This window comes from Lacerta agilis, chromosome 10 (assembly GCF_009819535.1).
Source record: "Lacerta agilis isolate rLacAgi1 chromosome 10, rLacAgi1.pri, whole genome shotgun sequence".
NCBI lineage: Eukaryota > Metazoa > Chordata > Lepidosauria > Squamata > Lacertidae > Lacerta > Lacerta agilis.
Window position 1 is genome coordinate 42,356,328 of NC_046321.1, and position 11,215 is coordinate 42,367,542.

General features: G+C 43.8%; 1 protein-coding gene across 1 annotated transcript in view; it reads right to left on the minus strand.

Annotated features, from left to right (window-relative positions):
- LGR5 (leucine rich repeat containing G protein-coupled receptor 5) overlaps window positions 1–2,283 on the minus strand; it is a 66,242-nt gene extending 63,959 nt beyond the window's left edge. The window contains exon 1 of the mRNA XM_033161931.1: window positions 2,214–2,283. The gene's annotated coding sequence lies outside the window, so the exon portion shown is untranslated. The remainder of the gene's footprint in view (window positions 1–2,213) is intronic.
- Window positions 2,284–11,215: the final 8,932 nt, after the last annotated feature.

Below are 11,215 nucleotides of genomic sequence, written 5' to 3' on the forward strand. Positions count from 1 at the left end.
TATGTGCATGGATTTGGCTTTGAAGTGGTGTCTCTGTGCCACCTCAAGGTATAGTAGAGTGAAGTGAGATCATCCAGTACACCTGTATTGCAATGCCCTAGACAGCAGATTCTCAGTGAATGTACAACAATAAAACAAAGCACGCAAGATAATTACAGGCTGCAGTTGTAGCTTAATTCCTATATAAAAGCACTTTTCATGTATAAATTTTGATATCTGAAAGCGTATTCTCTCAACCATACTTTTTTCTACTCAGGCTCCATAATCTACAATTGACACATACATATTTTACCTCTTTGTGCCAAACAAAAGAAATGCTGTACTCTGACAGCACAACAAGATACTAATATAAACATACAGCACACACACACACACACGGCACTGAGCCTTTGGGCTTGCTGATCAGAAGGTCGGTAGTAACGAATCCATGCAATGGGGTGAGCTCCCATTGCTCTGTCCCAGCTTCTGCCAACCTAGCAGTTTGAAAGCACACCGGTGAAAGTATATATAGGTAATGCTGCAGCGGAAGGTAACAGCGTTTCTGTGCACTGGCACTCATCACAGGTGTTCTGTTGCACCAGAGCAGTTTAGTCATGTTGGCCACATGACCCAGAACGTTGTCTGTGGACAAGTGCTGGCTCCCTCAGCCTGAAAAGCAAGATGAGCACTGCACCCCCACAGTTGCCTTTGACTGGACTTAACCATCCAGGGGTCCTTACCTTTACCTTACATGTACTGTAAATCCTGACTGTCTCTGCTAAGAAGTAACCCACTGAGTTCAACCATACATACTACCAGGCATGTTTCTATAGGTACAGCCTTAAACATATTTCAAACTCTACCATTTTCCGTCTCTTGGACCTTTCCAGCTCGAATGTGCAAACCAAAGAGTACCAAGTGTTGGAGAGCTGTAGCAAGTACCACGCTCACTTAGTTTGCAGTAGCCCCGCTGAATGTAATAGAATGCATGACTGCAGCCTACAGATTTGAAAGCGACATGGATCATACTGAATCCTAATGGTGTATTTTTACAAATATTTTATGCCATAGCTCATGATGCTGGTTGCAATGCTGAATCAGATTTTTTAGCTCTTGAGGGTGTCTCAAGACTGCAGGCTCCATGGTGAATTTGGAATTTTGTTGTCTATTGGTGGTGGGAAACAGGCACACATCTGTCTAAAACGGGAGTGCCTCAAGTTTGGGAATTACACAGCGCTGCCCATCTCCGTTATATCTATGCAATCAAGTGGTGGACAGACACGAGGCTGTCAGATATCTCCACTTTTAAAGAACTGCCTTCTGATTCCATGTCATGTTAGGGTGGGTTCCACAAAGTGCAAATGGGTTGTTGGCAACAGTAAAATCTATTGGGTTTTCAATGGAAAGGTTAAATCCTTAAATGCATAGGCTGGCAATTTTTATGCTATTGACATCCTGAGGTGTTGTGAAGGAATTGCATAAGTGGGAGTGCTGATCCCCAACACCCATATGGTAACAAACCTATTGAGACGGACACCTTTCTGTGAAACTCCACTGCTCCTAAAACAAACTCAAACTCCACAATGTCCTTAATTGTTTTTAGCGCTACGCAACAGTCTCTCAGAACAGCTCATCTGCATTTTTTAAAGCAACTAACTGTGGATCCGGATCACAGAAACAAACAAACAAAAAACAACAACAACATTTTCACAAAGTTCCCTTTGAGAGGGACAAACCTAAACCAGTAGACACACCACAGGGTTTTGCTTAGGTTACTAGATCGCTTTAAGCAGAATGTCTTATTTCGGATACCGCTGTCCCCTGCTTAATCCAGGACATCACGTCCTCAACAGAACATGCTCTGGCACGCGACCATCGCGCAAAGGACTGAGATAGACGATCCTTGATCCTCCCCTATTTTCTTATACCTTATTCTAACTAAAGAAGCCAAAGTCTGCCAATTGAAATAGAATAATAGATCCCTCTCTTGGCATGTTCCCCCCCTTCCTCCGTGTTTCAGTGGGTCTTAGATTGTAAACCCTCGAGGTAGGACCTGTCTTATCCTGTTCTTCGTAAAATAGCACACGCGATGGCGTAATCATAACATCACCCCCTATACCTAGCCTCACCAACGACTAAGGTAGCGGCTTTCTCATTGCCCCTGCCCCCCCTCTTCGTTCCCACAGCTGCCAAAAAAAAAAAGGGCGCCTGCCCCGCGCGCCAAAGTCACTTACAGGTAAGAGGTGAAGACGCTGATGGTTTTGCGGGCACGCCGGCCAGCCCAGGTCCGAGCATTCCACTCTCACGAGCATCCCTCTTCCTCGCAGTGGCAAGCGGCCGGGCAGCTCCTCTGGCGGCCTCCCAACGGGCGTCCCTCCGCCGGCAAGCGGCACCACCGTCGCCGAGGCCCCCGATGAGCAGGAGCGAGGAGCAGCGCGCGGGGGGGGCACGGCGGCGGAGCACCGTCGCGGCGCACTAGGAGGTGTCCATGGTGCCAAGCAGCGCTGAGGGGGGTGAGAAGAACGCGAAACGGCGGCTGCCTTTCCTTAGAAGCGGAGGGAGCCGCTGACATTCCCCCCTCTGTACGACCGGGGGCTGCCGCGCTCAGAGGCGCGCGCTCGGCTTTGAGGTGGAAGGCGACTCTCGCTCTTCTGTGATATTATAGCCTCAAAGTCGGCGAGGGAGAGGTGACGCTTAGAATAGCTGGCAGCTCAGGAAACTGCAGTTGGAGGGACTGCGGTGGCCGTGACTGCAGCGGCGGCGGCGGCGGCTGCTGCTTCCATAAGCCCGAGCCGCTCTTTGTAGGAGCATCTCAGTTTACACGCTGTTTTTTTAAAGAGCTGGAGTCTGAACCGCGCGCGCCCGCTGACGTCGCCCGCGACGTCGCCCCTCCGCCGCGCTCCCGCTCCTGCCAGCGCCGGAGAGCGGCGGGGGGGCGTGGTTGCGTGAGCGACAGAAAGCTCGCGAGGGGGGTGGGGCTTGTGCGCTCTCTTGCCAGAGCCCGGCGGGAACAGAAGCTGGCCAAGGCAAATGCAAACGCCTAGTGGGAGTTTAGGCGCGCTTTCCTCCCCAGCTCCTTTCCCGCCCCTTCTTCTTGCTGCTGTGCCAAGCGGGAAAAGGCCAGCTTGGCAGCGCCTGAGAGCTGCGAAGCATAGTCGTTGACGCAACTAAAGCCCGGGACGACCGTAGTTTTCCCCTCGTCGTACACAAACCCGCGCGCAACTGAAGCCGCCCCTCGTCGTCAAATGTCAGCGGGAACTTGTAACCATTCCCGCCCGCCCCCGAGTATTTCACCTCTCAACCGCTCCATTGGTGGGGGATAAAGCAGGTGCAGCTTTTCTTTTCTGACCAACCTTGCAGCTGTTAAAGAAACAGGAGATCAACACGTGTGAAGCGTCACTTCCCAAGAGCGTTTTATTTAAGCAGCCTGCTGATTGCATATAAATATAAGTTCAAGGCATTCGCAGGAAGATCTATCTGGTGGCATAGCGGGGGGGGGCGGCAGTGGGTAGGGTTACTTGCTAACTCACCGGGGTATCACGGAGCTGCTGTTTCAGATATTTATCCCATTGTGATGGCGACCAGATCGACATTATTTCCTTATACGCAGGACTATGGTTTTGTCTCTCACATCTACCTTCCCCAAGTGTAAGACAGGCTTTTTCACACAGTCCAAAAACTTAAGAGTTGATGGGGGAAAACAACCACAGTAGAACAAAGTCTACTTGTTAATTATCAATTTATATAGGAATATATATAACGTTCAAATAGCACTTCCGCCCTGATGGGCAAGTTGTGCATCAATTGCAATCTGTTATGGAGGACGATTTGAGCCTGCAAACCCTGATTCATCTCAATTGTTTGGCACTGGATGAAGTTTTAGCCTATTCCTTGGCCAAATAGGAGGATTTGACCTCCCCCCCCAACTATAAACAAATAACGCTGTGTATTTTTGTGGGTCCGGTATAGGTTCTTGGATAGGAATGCAGGAATCTGAAGGGAAGTAATCAAGCAAAAGAAAGAAAGAAAGAAAAAGAATCTCTTGCTCTGTACCACATTTATATTTATATTGAATATATATTTCCCTTTCCTCAGGATGGCATACACAGCCCCTGTCTCCTACACTAGTTTTATCCTCACAACAACCCTGTGAGGTAGGTTAGGCTGAGAAAAAGCGACAGGCCAAAGGTCACCAAGGGAGTTTCATGACTCGGTGGGGATTTGAACGCTCGTCTCCCCAATCCTAGATAGACACACTTATCAACCACAGAGAAATGGCAAGTGGCATATGGGGGAAAACCTGACTCAGATGTCCCAGTTATCACAAGCAGATATAAATCAAATGACCTTCAGAAGGAATATGCACCACTGCAAAGTAGTCTTCAGTTGAAACTGGGAATTTCTGAAAATCCTCAGTAACTTGGAGTAAACAGGACACTTGCATTAATTTCTAAAATGGCAGTTGCCTGAATAACTGCACTTCATCTTAGGCAAGATAGCAGCCTCATTCATTGTGTGTTCCAACAGTCATCAATGTACTTTACCAAAGAATACCACCACACCTGCATAGTTTTAGTCAACTGATAAGCAAATATTTTTCAAACATATGGTTAAACACTATTTGCATTCTTTGCTGGGTTGTTACAGGCATATTTAATTTGTTCCAAAAGAGTATAATGTCTGCTGTTTACCTTGCTCTTTTCATGCTGAGGAAATAATGCTTTAGGCTTGATATCTCTACTTCCTTTTGATAAATGCAGTTTGATTAATAATTGAGGGAGGGGAAATGATATTTTGCTTGGGTATTATTTATTTTTTATGCATATGTTTGATTATCTAATAGGCCAGTGTGCAATATTAACATACCTTTATTTAGTTGCTGCTAATACAAATATTAACCTCTGAATAAGTCTAGTGTTGGGGTGGGGTTTTTGTCCTTATTGGAAGCAGGATGTGATTGGATTGGAATTCTTTTATTTTGTGCTGCATGCCAAATATTTGTACTATAATCTGACCATATGCATCATTTGAAGTTCTATTTATGTAGACCCCCCCCTCCACAATTCCACATGTATGAAATTACACTATTTCCACTCTCATATAAGACATTATATGTGGGAGATGCTCTCTTGGGGTTGCTAGCAGTGTGATTTACTAATCTTTCTGGAGTAGACTTTTTATGTGCATGGAAGACACATTACTAGATTGCTTCCTCTGACCAAGCCAGCCATGGAACCCCTTTGTGGGTTATTCCACTATCGGAGGTGAGGGGAGGACACTGGGGATAAAGGTTCCCCTTTGGTAATGCTAAAGCTTTGCAACTGACACCCAAGAAAGTTTGCTTGGTATTGAGTCTGTTGTCTTTTTGGTGCCAGGTAAGTCCTTTTACATTTTCCCAGAACAATTAGATCTGTTGATTTCTAACTCTGCTTTTGCTGTTACTGTTGGGGTTTTTACTTACTGATTTTATCATTATTGTTAAAATTTTGAATTTTACTCCACTTTTGGTTGGATTTGGGAAGAGGGGTAGCCAGTTAATCAAGAATAAATGCAGAAGAGTATTATTATATGGTTGGGGTAGATATATAAACGGATCATATGACTGGGATGTAACATGCAAGTGTATCTCTAGCCAATGAACTTTCTACAAACCTAAGGAATTTGCCTTGCCCAGGAAAATACTGAATGATTGCTTCGTTAGCAGTTCATTTTGATTCCTGTTTTCATTTAACATTTCCTATAACGTTTCCTGTGAAAATTGACATATTGATGCCCAGAGATACGCTTTCCATCCTGTGTGATTCTTTGTAATTCTATGGTCAGGGGAAATGGTCAATAAATATATCAAGTTAAACTTTATTTATTAATCTAAAAAATGCACACCCTGCCCTTCTGGCACCACTCAGGGTGACTAACAACAATTAAAACCAACCATGCAATGTATAATACAACAACCCCTCCCCTAAAATACAATATAGAGAACAGAGCAGGGAGGTTGTTTTTACCAAATGGAAGGTTTTCCTTTCACATGAGTGCATTTGGTCTGATGATTCCCATCACATTGTGTTAGGGGGAAATAGTAATTATTCCTGAGTTAAACCTGATGTGCAGCTGAGTAGAGTTACCCTACAATGGTGAAGCGCAGTACCACAGAACAAATAACCACCAGCTTAGTGATACCTTTGCACTGGTAGGATTCTTTCACCAGCTACATCATGGCATGGGCAGAGTACTAACATGATGGTGCGGCGGCAGGAGCATAGCAAGGGAGAAATGCAAGTTCAGGAGAGTGCAAGGGTTCCCACTCACTGCAGTGGTGTGACATATGCCTGAAAACAGGTATCAAAACATTACTATAGAAGTCAACGGATTGCCTTCCTCCGCATTCTTCTCCCTTCTCCAGTCACAACAGGGAATAGGATTCTGTTACAGCCAGTCTCAGGAGTATACATGACCCACTCGAGGAATCCTGATCTCATATATTCAGGATTGTGTTGCATGATCTTTCTTCATCTGTTTCTCATGTCTATAGAACCTAGAGCAGGGGTCAGCAAACTTTTTCAGCAGGGGGCTGGTCCACTGTCCCTCAGACCTTGTGGGGGGCCAAACTATATTTTAATAAAATAATAATAATAATAATAATAATAATATAATAATAAAGAATTCCTATGTCCCACAAATAACCCAGAGATGCATTTTAAATAAAATGACACATTCTACTCATGCAAAAACATGCCGATTCCTGGACCGTCCGCAGAACAGATTTAGAAAGCGATTCGGCCAGATCTGGCCCCCGGGCCTTAGTTTGCCTACTTATGACTTAGAGCATGCAAGGGAGAGCTTTAGTGATGCGTATGCCAGTGAAAGCACATGGTTTCAACAAAATGGGAAGCTTCCAACAAAATGGGAAAGCCTTCCTGCCCATGTCTGTCTCTTCTGTGCCCTTTCAAGGACTACACACTCATACCAGGCACCCCAAAACTATTGCTTTAACTGACTAGGGCCAGAAAGACAAGGTAATTCAACATGATGCGGAATGGGATGGGGGATGCTGTGGTGTAAGCGCCTTGTGAATAAAATGCCACTTTATTGGTGCCCCCTTTAGTTTTGCCACTCTTGAGAGACCAATGCCCCATATAAAATGCACCTGCAGTCCTCCAGACCACACACAGGTATAGTTAAGCTCAATTCACTTTTTTTTCTAATGCTGAATAATATAAACCTATCAGCAAATTCCAGTGGGCGATAAATGCCACGCCTTGAGAATTTGATACACTGATATCCAAAAGCCCGATACATTTGAGCCTATACTTGCATTACTCTTATAAAACTATCACGTCTGATTCTTCGAATCAGGCTCTTTGAAACAGTGTGTTTTAATCAGATTAATCGGTGAGTCATTCCAGCTCCTCCTCAAGCAAGAAGCTGGGGGTGGGCCAGGGGAGTGGCCAGATACAATACGAATTGTACTGTAAGAAGTTGGGCACTGATATACAAGTATTTGTTCCAGTACATTTCCTTGGTTGAAATGCAGAGCATTCACCTTAAAAAAGCATTTGTAGTTTAAATTTTAAAATGTTTTACATTTAAATTATTACAACTTGCCCTTTGCAGTACTAGAAGTGGAAGGAAAAGGAAATGGGATGGGTTCATTCCAACTTCACGTAATTAATTAAAAAACAAACCAACAAGTTATTTGCTATCATTATGGTTGGATACGTCTCATCACCCTATCTACCAGAACATTATTATTCTAACAAATTCAGAGGTATGCCACCACTGCAATAAAGTTGCATATCCCTCATCCGCATGAAAGCACCGAAAGAAAATACAAGTGCTAATTTGCAAATAAACTTTCAAAACTGTGGCAAGGGCTTGAGGTTTCCCCACCCTCCCCTAAGCTAGTTCTGAGATGATTTCTCCAAGTAAGCTACAGTGCTCCAAATTGCAACAGCTAGGTGAGAGTTCTCACTGTGCTCAAGTGGAACCCCTTAGCTCAAGTGAAGAAAGTTCAATCTGATTGGGGAGTCATTTTTCACAGAACAAGGAGCCTTTCATATCTATTCTTCTTCCTAGTTATCTAGAATGCATATTATTTTCTTAGGAAACATACCAAGGTTCAATAATGATAATAATGGCTTGTTAAATTTTGTTCAGATTGCATAATGGTGATTTTTTTTTAAAAGAAGCTGGAGAAAAGAACTCTAATCTCGATTTGGGACCTTCATTAATGCTTCTTTGGGACACACTCTGTACTTGCTTTTATACTCTTCTACTTCCTTCTCAACCTATATTTCTCTGCAGTTAGTATAGGTGTTTCTGTACTCTCTGTTCACTAACAAAACTGAGGCTGTAAATGCCACCCTGAAAATTTCACGAATATTTAAGCTGTTTAGTTTTTAATTCAGAGCTAGAGCCATCCAATATATTACCAGTTTTACAAGCTATATATTTAACTTCTACACTATGCAAGACGTATGTGTGTCCAGATTAAAAAAACAACCAACACGAATAATTTAAAAGGATTTTTTTAAAAAAATGAATTCTTGAATTTGCATGTGAGAAAAAGGAAAAAAAAGTTAAAAGCATGAGCTCCCTCTGCTGGCCAAATAGAAATTCTGAGTTACATATTGTAGTATGAAATCAGCCTACTCCAAAGCCTACTCTGGAGTAGGCCCTCAAAATTAAGAACATGATTTGGAGCAGGGGTGGCCAACTCCCAAGAGGCTGTGATCTACTTTCTGAAGTAAAATCTATCCCCATTTTTTTTTGGGGGGGGGGTTCAGCTCAGAGTTGTTGAGCCTTTTTTAGGGAGAAGGAACGCCCCCCTTTTTAGGGGTTCAGCTCAAAGTTGTTGAGCTTCTGTGGGGGGAACCAGTGATCTACCAGTGATCTACCCACAGACATCCAGTGATCTACCGTTAGATCAAGATCTACCTGTTGGACGTGCCTGATTTAGAGAAAGAGGGTGATGGGTTTAGACTGTTCAGTTTTTACTGGTGTCATTGTAAAGGTGGCCTATAACATTCATGTAACATTCATATTACTAGTGGGGATATTTAAAATCTGAAATGCTATTTTTTGTGTAAGAGTGCTGAAATAAATAAACAAAACCCCAATAAAACCTATATCTTCACACAAAAACTACATTTTCTTTATCCCTAACATGGAAAGAAGACTTTGCAGAAGTCTCCACTTAAAAAAAAAAAAGAAGACAAAATATCCCCACCTCATAGTTTGTTCCAAGTGTGAGATGATTCTAGCAAAATGAAAAATATGGATCTTTTAAGATGATTCACACACAATCTTTGAGGAGGAAAACTAAGCCTTCTTTCCTTTTCTCCTAAAATCTACTAAAATATTTTTATGATTTTGTGTTATGTTGTCATAGGCATTACTTCTATATGGACATAATCCCAGAGAGTTGAACATGAAATAATATTACTTTTTGTGCCTTGTTGGTAAAGGTAAAGGTAAAGGGACCGCTGACCATTAGGTCCAGTCGTGTCCGACTCTGGGGTTGCTATGCTCATCTCGTGTTACTGGCCGAGGGAGCCGGCGTACAGCTTCCGAGTCATGTGGCCAGCATGACAAAGCCACTTCTGGCGAACCAGAGCAGCACATGGAAATGCCGTTTACCTTCCTGCTGGAGTGGTACCTATTTATCTACTTGCTTTGACGTGCTTTTGAACTGTTGGGTGGGCAGGAGCAGGGACCGAGCAACGGGAGCTCACCCCATCGCGGGCGGGGATTCGAACTGCCGTACTTCTGATCGCAAGCCCTAGGCTCTGTGGTTTAACCCATAGCGCCACCCGCCCCATACCTGAGGCCAAAAATGTTGCTGCAACTTTGTAAGTGCCATGAGAAATGTTTCTCGCCTCAACCCTCTGCATTTCAGCAGATGCAAGCAAAACATATAGGCAAAGAGGCAGAAAGTGCTGTTGCTTCGCAGTTTAGGGAAGTTTTTAATCTGTGATATTTTAATGTATTTTAATATTTGTTGGAAGCTGCCCAGAGTGGCTGGGTGACCCAGCCAGATGGGCAGGGTACAAATAAATTATTATTATTATTATTATTATTATTATTATTATTATTATTATTTGCAAGCGCTCTCTCTCTCTCTCTCTCTCTCTCTCTCTCTCTGTGCTTTTGTTTTGATCATCTTTGTCTTAAAGTCATGGACAGCAGTGGCAGACAGCAGCATATTAAGCATACTGGGAATTGCAGCTCTGTGGGGTAAACTAAAGTTCCCCCAGGAAATTTTGGGGGAAGTCATGTGCTTTACATGTATGGTGCAGATGTTGACCACAGTGGGTTCCACCAACATTGTGGCTTGAGCTTCTCCATGCAGTGTGGCATACAGCCTGTCTTTCAAGCATGGTGGCACATCAATGGGGCAGCAATTTGCTGCAGAAACTGTTCACATAAGAAGGCAGCTGTGTGGGAGATGGGGCAACTTGATCGAGACAAGCAGCCAAGCTGCTTCTCAGCTCCCACTGCAACTTCTTCCTACTTCTTTATGTACTGGGAGGCTGGGACTGATCAGGGTAGGGTGCAGACAGGTAAGATTGGTTTGGTTAACTACTTAGATAAATTACTGTGAGCATGGTAAAAGCAATGGAAGGTGATGATTTCATTTATTGCACTCTAAAGCAATGCAGGGAGGGAAGAGGCAGAGGTCCTTGAGGCCACTGCTGAACCAGTGGTAGGGAATAAGCTGGGGAGGCAGGGGAAGAGGGGACAGAGGCCACCATTGCCATTAAAGGGTGCTGCTGTGGAAGTAATCCATGATGAAGCACCACAAAGGGGAGAAGGGACAGCAGAGACGGGGCAGATGAGGACACTGGGGGCATCCACACAGTGCAATTTGTCCTGGGGCTGACACCTCCTTAGGGGATGGTACCTTCAAACGAATGCTCATTATGGGAAAGACTAATAAAAAAATACATGGGGTTGATTCATTGCTTAGTCACACTTGGACAATGTTGCCTAAAACATTTCTGCTTTAACTTCTTCTTTTCCCCCCTAGAGGAATGCATTCTACTAAGTAATGCAATATTAAGGCCTGCAGAAAATGCTTAGTGTGTATATTTTTTTACAAACATAGTTTAAAAATATCATCTGTTGCTTGTGGGGCATGTTGCCATTACCTTTTGCATAAAGCAGACATTGATTGCTTTGACCTCAAAATATTAGAAAAAGTATGATGGTCTTCACTGCTTAAACTACAGAATGC